Source organism: Lissotriton helveticus, chromosome 5_1 (genome assembly GCF_964261635.1).
Source record: "Lissotriton helveticus chromosome 5_1, aLisHel1.1, whole genome shotgun sequence".
Lineage (NCBI taxonomy): Eukaryota > Metazoa > Chordata > Amphibia > Caudata > Salamandridae > Lissotriton > Lissotriton helveticus.
This window is the reverse complement of record NC_136065.1, coordinates 1,883,307,646-1,883,325,262: the sequence shown is the minus strand read 5'-3', so window position 1 is coordinate 1,883,325,262 and position 17,617 is coordinate 1,883,307,646. Positions and strand designations below refer to the sequence as shown.

The 17,617-nt window shown below is 45.1% G+C and overlaps 1 long non-coding RNA gene across 1 annotated transcript in view; it reads left to right on the top strand.

The window, feature by feature from the left end:
- Positions 1–1,884: 1,884 nt before the first annotated feature.
- LOC144753857 (uncharacterized) overlaps positions 1,885–17,617 on the top strand; it is a 132,303-nt gene continuing 116,570 nt past the window's right edge. Inside the window, exon 1 of the long non-coding RNA XR_013594569.1 lies at positions 1,885–2,060. This is a non-coding gene — a long non-coding RNA (uncharacterized LOC144753857). The remainder of the gene's footprint in view (positions 2,061–17,617) is intronic.

The window sequence follows — 17,617 nt, the reverse complement described above, 5'->3', positions numbered from 1 at the left end:
AGTAATGGCTATCTCATGCTCCAATACTGAGGTAGCCCTAGTTATGAATTCATCCAGTGTCCCGGTTACATACCCACCCGTGGCAACTTTCCTCCCTTTTCCCTCGCGTCCAGGCATAGCTATCAAAAAGTGTCACTATGTATTACCACAAGAAAATAATGATAATGCTGGGAATTATAGGGATGATGACCAACCTTATTAACTCGGAAGTTAGAGGGGGGGCCCGGTCTGGTCTCCTCCGGTCACCAACGGGCTCAAGCGGGCCCGCCCTTGGCCCGGGCTTTGCCTGGCGCGCGCCCGCGTGCGCACCGTGGAGCGGATGCCGCAAACAATTAAATACAGACAGCAGGAGGGGCTAATGCGCCTCAGGTGTTGCTGGCGCAGGGCTCTTGGGACATGTAGTCCGTCCCTCACGACAGGCAGGGGAGCAAAGTGGCAGTCTCTCATGGCAGGCAGTGGAGCAAGGTGGCAATCTCCCTCGGTCTTCCACGGCGTGCTCTATTTACAAAGGGCAGTCTCCCTCGATCTTTTCCACGGCGAAGCAGCACTCGCAAGGCGGGTGCCGCGAGAAGTTAAATGCTGGAGGGGTTAATGCACCTCAGGTGTTGCTGGTGCAGGGCTCTTGGGACACGTAGTCCATCCCTCACGGCAGGCAGGGGAGCAAGGTGGCAATCTCCCTCGGTCTTCCACGGCGTGCTCTATTTACAAAGGGCAGTCTCCCTCGATCTTTTCCATGGCAAAGCTTACCTTATCACTTATCCATGCAACCTACAGTATGTGGGCATGACCACAATACCAGTCAAAACTAGGATCAGTGAACACAAAAGCAACATATCCGCTGCGGCCGCAGCGCTACAAAAATTTGCAATTTGAATCCCAACATACCACTGATTACCTGACCTGGACTATTTGGAGGCTATCCCAACCTGGAATACCACTACACTGTTTGGAAAGAGCAAAATTGGGTATTCCGCCTTCGTACACACATACATGGTCTGAACAACGATATACCTTGGGATGAATTTCAGTAGCACTTTCCATATGGGTGTATCTGCATAATACACCATATTGCTCTATACTCGATCAATAAATGTCTCCTCACTCTGTATATCACTTTCCAGACTACACAGAGTCTTTCTTTAACATATGATAAAGATAGACCCTTTAAACTTACATTGTGAAAGCACATACAAATTATTTCGTGAATACTTCTTGAAGGAATGGTACGAGCCCACACCGTAGTGATGTCTGTTTGTGGGCACATTTTGCCTTGCACACACCCACACACAGCTGGACTCTTAACTATTATGCCCCCAACCAAACTTGGAACTGGGTTCTTTCATATGTCAGTCTCCTTTTATGACATCATTTCCATCTTAACATGGCAGCCACCCTTTACCGATTCTGGTGAGACTGTGTAACCAGCCACTTTTTAATTTAATTGTCCGTTTTTCTCACTATCCCTCATTACATCTTTCACTGATTATAAATTCTGTTTGTGAATTCCCAACTTATTGGACTGAGAAATTAAAGGCACTTTGGCATCTTGATGCGGCATCCTTACCACATCAACAGGGCATTAATCCTTTACCAATCCTGTCGGGCCCACGCGAACAGCCACCTTTTTATTTAATTGCCCGTTCTACTACACCCTATTAAATAATTCACTGACTACAAATTCTGTCGGTGAATTCCCAAATTTATTGGACTGAACAATATGCATTTTTGTTTCCTGACACGGCACCAGTTTACAGCTCCAAGATGGCGACCTCTGACTTAGCTATCACACCCTCTCTTCCGGTGACGCTCGAAGCCGTGCACTATAACACACTATAACACCGTGAGGCAATACGCCACCAAACATCTACGGGCGCTTCAGAGGATGAGTAGGTGCAGCCGCTTGTGCCTTTTACCGAGACTGTGAGTACTTTCCTGGCTTGACGATACAAGCACTTCATGCGCCGAAATGTGCACAACAGTAACTGCCTTTTCTCAATACAGATTGTAATGAAATGCACCCTCTCGTTTGACTCAAAGGGACTAACAACTATATCTAATAGGTAAGAGGTCCCTCCTTTTCCTCACTCCTTCCCCCCACCCCTCCACGCCTGGGCATGAATTCCCTTTATGTAAAGGTTAATGGGACAAATAATGATAACGCTTGATTTACAATTACTCAGAGCCTGCCTAGATTGCAAAACTCTGAACTATTTTGATATTTCTTACACATTATGCTGGTATATGGCATATGATTTTCTACAGAGTTGATGTGAATACTAATCATTATGATATACACAACTAACTATGATACCGTATTGGGGTACCCATACTCTTATGCTTGTTTTTACTAATCATGACTACCTCCCCATTGGTTTAACATTATGCACAGCATTCATATGGCTCTATTGATCAGTCACCTCAGTGACTGCATCTGGCCACCTTTCAAAGACCAGGAACATTAACATGGTCCACATATAAGGTGTAATCTGGTTGTATCAGGATCCATACACAAGAAACATGATTCTGTTTCTATGTACTGTCTGTGTGGACCCTCCTCCCCTTTCCCTCTTATCATTTTAGATTGGACCACCACTAGGGTCCTACCGGTGGCACCTCTTCAATTTGAAGAGGCCATTGGCAATACACCACTATTTTGTCTAACTTTTCACTTTTTACTTTGGTCCTGAAGAAGCGCTAAGGATCTCCTCCAGAGATCATCAAGGGCGCGAAACATGTCGACCTGACCTATACACAATTTCATTCACACACTTATTTATCATAGCTACTTAGGGTCATCATAACCCTCCAACAGCCATAACCTATTTGTTTTTTTTATTTATGACAGAGGAATCTTTTCATTAAATTTGACGAGCATAAATATCCTCTAGCCATTTTAAAACTAATTTACCACTACCTCGCACTCATCATATGGCGTACATGCAAAAGATCTCCACTAAAGTGATGCTTCTGGGGACCTGTAGGGCATTGCAGCGCCGGCCAGATGAGGAGCACCGCCCTATGATAAAGCATGACTTCCCTTGAAATGTGTGAGGGCACCAAGTAAAAGTCACTTTGACTTTCCTTCTCATTTTTCTGAAACACCTCTTGTTTTCTCTAAGGAACAGTGGCCCATTGATTTGGTTTGTTCATTTCCAGGGGGCACGGGCACTGGACTTTTATTTGGCTCCTTATCCCTCACCTCCTTTATTTAGTGTTAGTTAAGCACCGTCAAGTAAAGGTCTTCAAAGGTTAATTTCATCCTTCGCCAATGAAAATAACAGAACTAAATGGAATTACAATTACAGCACTTGTTGAAAGCAGAGTTATAACCAGGAATAAATTGCACTACCAGAAACTCAGATTTGAGGTTTTGAGAGATGTTTCAAAGCACATCGTAAATAGCAGAGTTGGTCATTATTAAGAGTTTCAACAAAGACTGCAGAGTGAGAGAATGCCTGAAGAAACTGTATGGTACAATGGGAAAGCAGAATATTTAACTTTATAAGATCTACAAGAGTCTTCAAAAAACAACTTTTGTTAATTGTCAGTTTTTGTTGCAGCTGTTACAGATGGAAATTCACTTCAATGCAGTTAGTAGTGGGGAAGTTACATTGCCCTGCAAACTGGGAGGGGTGTTGGCGAGACCCATGTGGAGCCGCACCTATTCCTTTGACTCGATTCCAAGCTGTCTCCACCCATGTGTTCTTGTCTGCTTTTTAGGTCTTGCTAGAGCCAGCGCATGCGCTAGCCTGGAGAGACATTTAGTAGCTGGCTTTTAAAAGTGCTACTTTTGCCGGCCACCAGCTTGCTGTCACGAGCACAAGTGCGCGTGACGTGCACAGCTGCCATCTGACTTTCGCGCCACACGGCCGTGTCCGTTTCACGGCCGCGCGGCCATTGCTTGTTCTTGCAGTTCCATGACGTGCTCTCCGGCCGCGCGGCCATTGCTTGTTTTCTTTTCCTTTACTTCCCATTTCGCATTTTCAGTACGTGTAGTATTAACCACACAAACAGCCTACGCTCAAGCCATGAGTCGGATATATCAGGACAGCGCCCTTCAGAACAAACCAGTGAATTACCACTGACTTCCAGCTCAATGGAATCCCTCCACCAACCAACGGTACGGTGGTTTGTAAGCCAGCCTGACTAGTTTTCGGTATTTAATATTGAGGGCCGCTGTTTATGTTGTGGGATGGTGCTCTCTGTGGGTCGGAATGATAAAAATCATAATAAAAGAAGCGGCAGCCTTCACAATATAAATCTGCCTGCGTGTGCCCGTCTTATTCCTTGGGCATGAATCTTTTCAAGCATGGAGAACAGTATTGTTTGTATTCTCGTCCAATTTTGTCTGTGTTGGGGTTCTAGAACTGCCAGAAGCTTGCGTTTCCATATTAATAAAATCGCCTGCCATTTGTACATTTTGCTGTTCAGGAACAGCAAAGAGCTGGCAGATGGAAAAAAAATTCAAGTAAAATTATCAAAATTAATTTGCTAAATTACCATTATCAATCTATTTGGTTTGACAGTTATTGTGTAATGATTAGACCGTTCTCGAACACTTTTTGTCCGATTTCTTCTTTTTTTTTTTAATTTTAATTTTTTATTTCAAAAACTTTTATTCACTTACAGAGTATTATACACAGCGTGTAGCCTACAACCCTGGGGCCGGCAGCGAGTGTTCGACAGTTCATCCGCATTGTGCGAGTACATTGTACACAGCCCTGTAGCCGGCATCCCGGAGGCCCGGCGGCAATTGGTTATGATGTAAGACAGTGATCTCCAGTGGCACAGAGTACTAGCAATTATATGAGTCACAAGCACCCTAGACAAATGCGTATTTCCACACACATGCAAGTATCATGCCAGGCCCAGTAAGCCGTGTATCAGCGAACATATCATTATGCAATACAATCCTAAAGTCCTACCCCAACAAACCCCCCCCACCCACAACACGCCAACCGTTGCACTCCCAAGTTAATTACCTAGTAGCTGCCTATCAGCAACCCCCCCTTTTACATTAGGAGGACGAGATGTCCCGTGTCCGGGCCCTACTCCACAGTGTCATGTATGGAGAGCTGATCAGCGTTCTCCTCCGTTATGTCCCTCACCAATTACGTAGGGAAATTAAGTATCACCAGTCTCTACCTCCCCCCCCCATTGGGACAATATCCCTCCCATTTCCACAGTACTCAGTACCTTCTCTTCGTGTGGTAAGGACCCCCATTAATCAAACTCAGCAAGTTCCTCATGAGTTTCAAGTGGATTAATCGCTTCAGTCTGTTCTATCTCCTCCTCTTCCCCAGAGCGTGCATGCGTCTGATACAGACCCCAGAAATTTTTAGGCCGACTCTTGGGTGGAAGCAATTCACTGTATATTTCCGACTGAGTGCAACAATATAACATGTCTCTAGCCCATCTCTTCTTGGTTGGCGTGGACCTCTCATCCAACAAGTAGCCACCACCCTCCTGGCCATCAACAAAGCCATATCTGCCAATCGTCGTTGTGCAACCGGCAGGGGCTTGGAGTATCCCAGGAGAGCTAGCGCCGGGTCGGCAGGCATCTCCGAGTCCAATATTAGACCGAGTTCCGAGAAAATCTCCTCCCAGAACTTGTTGACGCCAGGACAGTTCCACGCCATATGGATAAAATCTGCAACTTGCACATGACAACGTTCACACTCAGCTGATTGTCTAAGCCCGTACCTATGCAGTCTCTCTGGAGTATAGTAAACACGTTGCAGAAATTTAAAATGAACTAATCTGTGCCTACGTGCCTACGATTGAGAGATAGTTTCCTAGTGCTAGTACAGCAATATTTCCACATCTCGTCAGTAATTTGTATTTGCAGATCATTCTGCCAGTCTGTCCTAGCCTTGGAGTATTGGAACTGCATATGTCGGGGTTCCAGTTTATTGAGATTGGTAACTAGTTTGCGAGATGACATAGACTTAATCACATACGTAAATTCTGGACATCCGGCGGCTCCGCCATGTCCGGGCCTAAGAGGTCTAGCAACGCACTACGAACCCTGTGGAACTGGAAACGTAATAGAAGCGAGGCCTCTGGCTGCAAGGGGGGAATCTGCTCCCAGGATTTAACCACCCCATCTATGAACAGGTCTTCCATCTTCGTGATTCCCAGGTCATGCAATGCTCTCGTGACTCCTTTCTCTTTCAGCGGCGCCAGCCATACCCCCCAGTCTATCTGCATAAGTGGGGAATACAGTAGTTCACAGCCTTGCGCCTGTACCAACGCGTGCCAAGCATGGTTCGTAGCCTTGATCGAATCTAGTCTACCAATACTACGGTCTACTGGGAAGCAAACAGTGGCCGGTAGGGGGGAGGGGTCCGCGAACAATCGCTCAAGGATTACATGGGAGATATCGTGGTCTCCATGTGTCCAGGTATGCAGGTGAGCTGCTTGCGCCACTCTATAGTATCTTTCCATGTCCGGTGCACCCAGTCCCCCCATTTCATGGGAAGCATCAATATCGTCCACCGAACTCTGGGTTGCCTGCCTCCCCATGCCAGCTTGATGAGCACCTGAGTCAGCTGTTTAAAAAAGGCCTTGGATAGCACCACAGGGATGTTATTAAATAGGAAGAGGAATCTTGGCAAGACAACCATCTTCATAATGGCTATCCTGCCCATAAGGGACAATGGGAGCTTGCACCACACATCAACGTCCTCCACTAGTTTTGTGTATGCAACCACATAATTTTCCCTTACCAGAACATCTGGGTCCGTGTGAAGTTGTATCCCTAAGTACCGTACTGAGTCGGTAGACCACTGCAATGGGTATTCCATCTCAAATGGCAGGGTTACAGGTGTCAATGGGAACGCAACCGATTTCGTCCAATTTACTTTCAGCCCTGAGAGGGCCCCAAATCGGACTACTTCTCTTAAAACTGAGGAAAGGTTAGTTTCCGGGTCACGAATATACAGCAGTGTGTCATCAGCGTACGTAGAGATTCCAATTTTGTATGTTGGAAAGCTGATACCCTCCAGGCTATGGTATTCCCTGATCGCACATGCCAGAGGTTCCGCGACCAGTGTATATAGGAGGGGTGAGAGGGGGCACCCTTGCCTAGTTCCCCTACTTATTTCAAAGGCATCTGTGACCTTGTCCCCCATTCTTAGTCTCACTGTGGGTTTGTAATACAAAGCCCCCAACATCTGTAGGAAAGGTTCTCCTAGTCCCAGCTTCCGTAAAACCCTGAGCATGAATGGCCACTCCACAGAGTCAAAGGCTTTCTCCATGTCTAGAAAAATTGCCAACGCTTTATTGTCTTGACATACGTGTTGCATGGCACATAGCACCGTTCGAATATTGTACGTACTATCAGGTACGAATCCGGCCTGTTCTGGTGCCACCAGCACCGGCACTAGAAGTGCCAGGCGCATAGCTAGTACCTTAGCGAACAATTTGGCATCGACATTTAGCAGGGATAGTGGTCTATAGGAACTGCATGCATTGGGAGGTTTCCCCGGTTTTAAAATGGTAACAAGCATTGCTTCCCTCATAGAGGGAGGCATACTGCCCTCCTCACAGATGTCGTCAAATAGGGTTATCAGGTGTGGGATCAGTTTGTCTTTAAATGTTTTATAGAAGCCCACAGTCAACCCATCTGCCCCAGGGGCACTGCCAGATCGCATCCCCTCCAGAGCCTCTAAGATCTCATCTTTCTGTATGGGCGCCATTAAAAATTCCCTTTGTGAGTTGGGCAAGAAGGGCATCTTAATGTAGCTAAGGTAATCATCTATTTCCCCCTCGACTTGTGTGGATCTGGACTTGTAGAGACCAGCATAATACTTTTCAAACTCTTGGAGGATCTCCACCTCGTCTGTGAGCACCTCCCCTGTGGACGTTATCAATTCGTCAATTACCAGAGGCCGTCTGTCGTTGCGCATCATTCTCGCCAACAGAGAGCCAGGCCTCTCCCCTTCTCCATACGTGCGCGCCGTAGAGTACTTGCCCATATGTTGCACCTCCCTGTCCGCCTCCTCATGATACTCTGCTAGTAACCTGTTGATGTGCGGTGTAGTTTCAGCATCGGGTCGGCCAGTAAGCGTCCCTCCAGGTCCGACAGTTGGGTCTCCAGCAGCCTCAATCTGATTTGTATAGATTTAAAAACACTCGAATGTTTGGACATAGCCATACCCCTAATATATACCTTAAACGTGTCCCATATAGTCTGAAAACTATCAACAGAACCCAAATTCGTCTCAAAGAAAGTGTCTATGTCCTCAGCCAATTCTCCCCTGAACACCTCATCTAATAGGGAGTAAGGAGGGAACCGCCATGTAAATGGGGGGGATTCTCTTTGCCGGTACCTCTATAACCAAAAGTAGAGGGGAGTGGTCCGAGAGGGTGCGCGGCAATATCGCGCACCGTTTTATACTATTGAGCAGTGTCTGAGACGCCAGCCAGTAGTCTATTCTCGTGTGAACATCATGATAGGCCGAGTAATGTGTGTAACCGCCTTTCATGGGGTGTTTATGTCTCCAGATGTCCACAAGATCCAACCTAATCAATTCCGCCTGCATATGTAATGCCGAGGCCGCTAGCCGACGTGCCAGACCCGCAGATCTATCAAGGTCCGGGTCGAACACAAAATTGAAATCACCCCCCCACAGCATCCTAGAGTTAACATACGATCTGCAATTCGTTGCCAGGGCAGCGTAAAACTCGGGGTCATCATAGTTAGGCCCATAAACATTCACCACAATAAGATCGTGCCCTTTGCCAACACATCTGGCAATTAAGTAGCGGCCTTCCGGGTCAGCCATAAGCTGTGCTAACTTCAGGTTTGATTTGGGGTTGACCCACGTGACCACTCCTCTGGAGTGTGTAGTGAACCCAGCCGCAACACTATTTCCCCCTAACCCCTTAGCTGTTAGCATTTTACTTGTAAGTGGGAGTTGGGTTTCCTGGAGAAGGGCAAGGTCAATATGGTGCCTGTGTAGATAATTCAACACCTTCCGAAGCTTGCGATAATCGTTAAGCCCTCTCACATTCCGAGATAGTGCAGTCAAAGTATCCGAGTCACATATTGTATTGACTTCGCCTATATCAGTGATCCCAGTAGGGTGAGTAATAGGCAACCGACGGAGTACCACCGGTTCTGTAGGCTAGTCTCTGTGAAGTCGTATCTATCGAGAGACGTCCACAATAGGCAAAACTGGGCAACACAGTACTTGGCGTCCCCTTGAACTTCCCCCTCTCAAAACCATACCCCAACCACCCCCCACTCCAAACTTCCCCTCCCACAGCTGACCTCCCCCAACCTGGCCTGGCAGCACCCTGTCCCTCCCCCCTTTCACCCCTCACTGAGACGAACCCGAACAGCCCCTAAACTGGCCTCCATAGGAACCATTATAGCCGAGGGCACCCTCGCGTCCTACATCGGCGCTGGCTAGCTCCGCCCCCCTTTTGTCCGATTTCTTTAAAAGTTTGGTATTTTAATTTTTTTTTTCCAGAAGATAAAAAAAAAAATATGTTTATTTCACGGGTTTCCCCAATATTTCCAGTGGCCTGGATCTAAAATTGCAGGCCAGCTGTTAAAATACTGGCTAGATGGCAGTGGCGCTGGAACAGTTTTCAGAGTGGGGGTGATGTCCATGTTATAACAATGGGGTTGTGAAAATGATCCATGTGCTATACAAAGTGTAGCGAGTAAACCACGTCCATTCGGCAGAAGAATGATTGGAAAGTAGTCCAGTGATACATTTTGAAACACATTGTCATAAATGTATTACTAAAGCATGGCGTGCTACATTGCTGCCTTTTACAGAGCGCACATTTCCATTGAAATGGCCACTTGACTTTGATATGACCAGTCATACATATATGTACTATACATATATGTACTATAAAACCTATTTGGAGCGCAACCGATGAGTGTGTAAATTGAACTTCTGTGCGTATTTATCATTTGTACATAACACATGTAAAGTGCCTAGGTATGTTTTAATCCTATGAAATCTTTTTTCACGCTTCAGAATTACCTCTCACCTCTACTTCCAGCGCCCCATGCTAGATGTCAATCCTTCCAGTAGCCTATACACGAATAGAAGGTTGTTTAAAATCACCTGCATTCTTTTGTCGATGCAGCAACTAGAATGACATATAGGCAGAACTACCAGAGTCACTAAAGGTAATTCAATTAACATATCTTTCTCAATGCATAAAGTACCAGCGAGGTCTTACTCGGTGGTGTGTGATGCTACCAGATGTTCGCAAAAATATCCATGCGAAAAGTGCCATAAGGCGTGCATTGTTGCAGGGTTTCTGTACTCACACAGAACTGTGCACAGAGGAGTGGAACCTCGGCAAATTAGGGTGTCCCAAAACTTACCTTAGCAACCAACTCACCCCTTACCGAGCTAGCTACAGTGTCTCATTGGACATATCAAACACCCAATGTTTAGACAAACCAGAACATGAACTTACAGTACCTCAGGGTACGTGGGACTCATGAACACTCTTTCGTTATATTATCATTACAAACCAGAACATGGAGTAAAGAAGACACATGTGCATTTGAAATGTTTATTTACTAATGCCGTCTTCTCAGGCGCAGTATCTTAGATAATACAAGTATACTTATTATCAGTAGCAAAATTATCAGCATAGTTACTAAGACATAAAAAGCGAATGGTGACAGCATGTTAACATGCTGTAATGAATAAGAGTTAACAACACTTATATCTCACCCTCCCTAACACATATATTATATTATTAGCTAAGAAGGTCTCTTTGGGTTGTTTTAGGGCGGGCCCATACCTTAGTGTCCTAGCATGAAAGGAATCACATCAGCATACACCAGCTCTCTCTGCATGTGCACCGCATCAAGTGTGTTAACAATTCTCGTGCAAAGCAATATCAATCCCGCCTCAAGCCCAAGTTGGCAAAGGCTGCACTTGTGTTATGACTATGAAGGCGTGGAGATCAGACCTCATAACAATTCCATATCGTGTTGCTCCTGAAACTTCAGCACTCTCCGTGCAGACATGGTTTATTAAACAAAACTGATATCAGAGCAATAACATATTATTCTCACATACACCACGGCAAACCACTAGGTTGAAAGCTAAGTCAACAATTAAGGGTCGTGTGCAGAAGTTGCAAGAAAGGAAAAATGGCGTTTAAATCTCAAATGTACCTATGCTAACTTAACACGATATAAGGATATATAGGAGCTATACAACACCCCCCCATGATCCGAGAACGGACTAAATAAGATAACAGAAGTGCCATCACATGAGAGCAGAATCCAATTATAAACGAGCATGAATAAAAATTCAAATATAAAAACTAATGCCAAAAATTAGCCCACAAGTATAATGTGGCTCAAGCCAATAGGCAAGCAAAAATAAAAAGTCTTGACCAAAAGTCAATAAAATCAAGGAAATGCTATCAATCAGCATGTCAATTTGAGGCATTGTCTATGATAAGACTGTATATGAAAAGTAAGCCGCAACAGCCTCCAGGAGGAAGTCACTGTCCTCATCCGAAAACAGTTCAGCCATCCAATTTAAAAGATGAAAGGAACATACGTGATCTTCCAGCACCGGATCCTCTATAACCATCAGAGGACAGCTCGGTGGGTTTTCAAGAAAACTTCGTTCCAAGAAATTTCGCGCTGCCGACAACACATCCCAGGGACTCATTAGTCCATGTGCCACCGCCAAGGCCATAATCCTTTCGTCAGAACAAACCAACTCGTGAGCAATGATAGGACTCATCAGTTGATCAAAATCGACGTCAGAAGATATTGGTCCGCAGAGACACAAATCAATGGCCCAAAGGAAATCACAGGTCAGGCAGCGAAATACAGGCTGGACACAGGTGAAATAGGAGAACCGAAAAGATAATCCAAACGCCGTGCTTAGAGTCGCCAACGGCAGTGTGCCATAATAATCAAGCATGCGGTTGCGAAACCGCGTCAGTAGCAGCTGAGCGTGGTCTTGCACAGGAAGGGCATCCATATTTAAAAAGGCAGAAAACCACCAAAGCGCCAGCCGCTAATGCAAGTAAGAACGGGAACCCTCCAAATAAGGATGAAAAAATAGAATGGAAGAAGGCAGGGATGACTCCAAAAATCTTCTCAAAGGAAGTCACGAGACCACCGCTAACAACTTTAAAAAAATGTGCTAGGCCCGTTGTGGAGGATGCGTTAAAGATAGAACGGACCATGGCTCCGAAATGCAAAGGCAAATCAGTATTTAAAAGAGCCTGAACCTCCGTACGGGTGTTAGCAATGTGAAGCACGAAAGTTTCACGGGCCGAGCTCAAGGCCACCTCTTTCTGGGACAATAGAGCTCTTATTCTAGCCATGCCGCTGAATTATGCTCCCAAGGTCGGTATCTGTGGCCAAATGGAAGACTCCCTATGTTCACGTGTGGGAGGATAAAGAACATTTCTGCAGCAAATAACTCGCTCACTAACTGTTACTATGAAAGCTATACCTTTAATTAAACCACAACAGTTTTCATTATTGAGCATTAAATAACTACCATTCTCTAACAATTTAAACGTGGGGATGATAGCAGAATGACCTGGCGTCTCAGTACACTCATCCCCTGTTAGATAAACTTCTTGTTCATCCTTGAAACATCTGTATGTGTATGGGAGTGACCAGACCTCATGAAGAAAACCGCTACCTAAGGGTTCAAAACGACCTATTGGCACATATTTCATACAATTTGAAAACTTATATAAAGCAAAAGGCAGTGTTATTAAACCGTGGATAAGCCACGTAGCAGTAGTGGCTTCTGCCACAGAAAAAGGTAAAGACTCCAATCTTTCAATATGGAGCATAGAAAAGGAAGCATCACGCATTGAAAGCAAGCGTTGTTTGTCTGTCAAATTAAACGGGGAAAACAAAGAGGAAACGTTCATGTATCCCCAGGGAACTTTACCCATTTTCAGAGTCTGAAGTGTCCATGCAAACTGCATGATTGACCGTAATTGATTTTGACCATGGTATAATACTGACACTTCATCATGCACAATATCAACAACAGACGACACAATATTATCTAATGTGTAAATTCTAGAGGAAAGCACGTTAATGCTATTGTCAACAACTGCAAGCACTTTCTCAAGATTCGCCTGATCAATAGCCCTAAGGCGCGAAGCGGCCTCAATCTGTGAGAGTTTCCAAATTTCATTGTAAACCCCATATAACCACCTTTTTGACCTGCCACTTGCTGGGCCTTTAATGAAATCATTCAAATCCACGTCTGCATTCAGTTTGGAAAGGTGATACTTAACCGCAGGTAAAGTTGAATGTTTCAGCCAAGCTTGACACAACTTGCCCACAGAGTAAGAGGTGACAGTATGACTCAAATCAAACCGGGGATCAGATCTAACAGTCTTAAAACCGTTAGATATATTCAAAAATCTTTTTTGGCAAGAATCAGCACTACGGTGCCAAAGCAGCCAACCCTTGGGATTCATACTGGAAATGTTAAAGGAGGAATTAAGAAGCAGAGCCTGTATATCTTTAATGGACAATTGAGTAAAATTACTCCAATCCTCATATTCCTCCAACTCCGGGAAAGACGGGGTGTTTAACCTTTTAGATGTAGCCAATCCAAAGCATGTGGTCTGGGAAATTGTTTCATTTAAAAACAACATATGATTCGGGATGAGACATGCACGGTGCAAAGCCTCAGTGCCTCGTACCTGCCAGGCCCTAGAACCCCAAACTGATTTAAGGTCTATTGTTTCCTTCCATAATTCATAGCCCCCAGTAACTAATTGATCTAGGAAGGCCTTCGAGTACAACAATTTTGTATCGGTAAGTCTAACCTTGGACAGTGGCTGTTTGTGAAATTTAAAATAAAAGGACTCGGGATTGGACTGGTTAAAGTCAGTGAAATAAGTATACTTTTTAAGAAACGTTTCTGAACTCCCTTGTGTAGGAGCTGGGCAATGTTCCCACTGAGTAAAATTAACAGCCACCCTTCGGGAAGATGTTTTGTGTAAGAAGTGATTGCCATAATGTTGGTAACAGAACAATTCACCATAATTAGCAGATTCTAAATATAAATCCTCAGCATCAAAAGCAGCATAGTATTTCAAATCAGAAAACAAACTATCCACAGCATTAACATCCCAATCATCAGAACGAATGTTTTGTTTCACCACATCCCCCATATTAACTCTTAGTACATTAGGAACATTAACGACTTCCGTTGGGCCATGAATCTGAAAACGAACTGCATCCCACGCGATTCCATCCAGAACAGGCCATGCTGTGATGTTAACCAAAGTCAAGTCTCTTTTTAATCTGTGTGTAGAATGTGAAGAGGAAAGTGGGGCCAATGTTCCATTTAAATGAGTAATGCAAGTTCTCTCCTCGACATAATGTCCATTCATAATCCGAAAAAAATAAAACACAAAACCAATTGACATAAAAAGGTAAACCGAAAAAAGGACCAGCCAAATGTATATCCAAGGAGGAATCAAAAAATGTTTTTTAAATAGGCTAGCATATACCGCAATGTGAGAGGGTTTTTTCGAGGCAAGGGAAGCAGAGTCAAATGAAAATCTGGATTCCGTGGCTAAACGAGCTTGCAGGTCAGGCATGGACAAATCAGTGGGGTATGTATAGTCTGTCTCATCCATGTTAGTTCCGGGCAAATTATTTAATAATGGACTGGAAACAGCAGGTAATTCGATGGCCACTTCAGGTTCAATATTAGAAGCAGTGGGCATAATTGAATTTCTCACAATGGAAGGACAGGAAACAGCTGGTGTCATGCTAAGAAGAATCGGCCACTCTGTGTATCTTGACATTGTCAATAGAAATAAACCTGTTTTCCTTACGACCTGGAAGTGGTGGTAAAATGACTGTTCTTGTGCCCTTCACTCCAAGCACTGGGACTGGAGCTCGATAGGAGGGACCAAACTCTTTCTTGTTGACGATCTTCTCTCGAACCAGTTCTCCAACTTGGGGTAGCCAGCCAACAACCGGGATCTGCAACGCATCATCCGATGTGGAGGGCAAATGTTCCTTTGCAAGACTGTCTCTGGTCTTTTGTAGATTCTGTAAAACATTGCAATGTTCATCTGCGTCAAAGGAAGTGGCGCGAACCACAGAGTCTAGACCGTCAAGGTCAGGGACGTACATCTTGATGCCAAAGAGCATTTCGTATGGGGTCCGCCCACCCAGAGACCTTCTAGGGAGATTATTAAGAGCACGCTGCACGCCATAGAGGTGAGCCAGCCAGTTTCTGCCAGTGCCTATAACTCGGGCTGTCAAAGATTGCTTTAAATCACGGTTCATTCGTTCAACTACACTATTACCCTCAGGTCTGTAGGGTGACGAAAACTTGACTTGGACCCCCATCGAAGTCATGGCATCCTTATACGCCTTAGAGGCGAAAGCCGGACCCTGATCCGAATGGAAGGTACCACAGGCAAAAATCCCTATAAAGATACGCAAATCTCTAATGACAGTCCGTGAATCAGCGCTGCGATGTGGCCATACCCACACAAAGCGTGTGCATGAGTCAACTGCTACTAAGATGTACTTATACGCAGTATCAGATGAAAAAGGACCGCAGTGATCTAAATAAACACAGCCTAGTGGTTTATTAGAAATGTACAACTGAGTCTGTGGCGGACGCGTAGCAGTTGAAGGTTTAATCTGCTGGCATATGTCACAAAGAAGGACATAATCACGCGTCTGTTTGTACAGTCCCCGCCACCAGAAACGTTGTTGTAGTTGCGTTACAGTGGCTGAGACGCCCGCATGCGCAGACGCCACACCTTCATGAGCCGCTGTAATCAAGTCTGCTCTGCGATCCGAGTTGGGAATCAGCCGTTCCCCAACATCAGGAATTGTCACAAAAGGAACCTTTTCGGGACTTAAGTGGTATTTATACTTCGAAGGGAATCCCGCAGGATGTTTACTTCCCTTCTCAGAGGCAGCAATCGCTGCCAAGATGTCGCTATCAATCTTGGTTTTAGACCTAGTAACTGCTGCAACTAAGTATGTAGATACTGCTGATTTCGCTGCTTCATCAGCAAGCGAGTTGCCAACAGCGTGAACTCCTACGCGCTGATGACCGAGAGTATGAATCACATAAACGAGTGGCAACATAGCCTTAAGCTCTGCCACTCGAACCCAGATCATTTTATGTTTTATTGTGCTACCCTTGGAATCATGAAAATCATTTTGAATCCAAAAGAACAAGTTTTCATTGTAAGACTGGACACAGTAGTAAGAATCACTTACAATTAGAGTAGTAACACTTGGATCTGCGTACTCCAGAGCTAGTAAGAGAGCACGAAGCTCTGCCAATTGTGCGGTGCAATCGCCCAGGGGCAACGTGTGTACCTCCCTGGAAATGAACTCATCATTCAACATAGCACCGACCACAATGGCGCATGCGGAAACGTAGGCATGTTTAGAGCCATGCGCAACCTGCGCCGACCCATCAGTGTAAATGATGCAATGGAAGTAGTCCTCCAAAGGTCGCATCGCCAGAGGAGCAGGATGAACGAATTCATACTGCAAGTACTCTTGCGACCGTAAGGAAGCGTCAAAAATAAACATGACATCCGTGGATGACAATGACGCAGCCCACTGAATCCACCGAGGGTGCAAAGCCTTTGAATTTGGTACACTGGCTTTCGTGACTGCCTCCAAATGAGGACAGGGTGTTACCACTAGCATGCGTTTCCCCTGTGACAGAGCTCGTTCTTTTAGAATTGCCATCTGTACAGCAGTTAAAACTTTTTCCACTGTGGGAAACCGCATCTCAGCCGAAGTGTACAAGTGTGACTTGTAAGCGATAGGTACTGTGTCACCTTCATTAAAAGTGAGGTATGTGAAACCCACCGTCCCGGGAATTATTCTTATTACCAGGTTGGTGTGGTTATCACGAGTCAGTAAATATTTAGAAGCGAGCAGATCAGCCTGCAAGGATTGCAAAATGGCTGAATGCTCAGGCAGCCAGCATGATTTCGAGAAAGTTGGTTGTATCAAAGCATACAAAGGCTTGATACGCTGGGCATAATCCGGAATGTAAGTTCTGCCGAAATTCAAAAAGCCCAGTAAAGATTGTAATTTTTTCAGTGTTGTAGGAGCGCGCAATTGTGCGCACTTCTCTAAGAAGTGAGGAGCCAAACCTCTACCTTCATTGTTGAGCTCATAGCCCAAAAACAACACTGTGTGTTCAGCAATGTGCGATTTTGCAAAGTTAAATTTGTAACCCATGTCTGCGAAGTTGCAAATAACAGAATTTACACGACACAGATGCTCCCAAATATCGTCGTCTGTGAGATATATGTCATCCACATACGAAAAAGCATCAGGGTCGAGTGCCTCCAGAATAGAGACAATACGAGCGGTAAATATACCAGGACTATTCTTGTAGCCCATTGGAAGACGCCGGAATTGCTTTTGGACTCCAGCGCTCGTAAAACTGGTCCATTGGGAGCTAAAGCTGTCCAATCTGTGGGCATAAAAACCATTGGATATGTCAAGCGTTGTCTTGAAACGCTTACGCACGAGACTATCCACTAGGGCAGAGCCGTGGGTATTCTGTACAGCACAGTTACGGCAATGCGAGTTTAAATGCCGGTAATCCAAAACCAA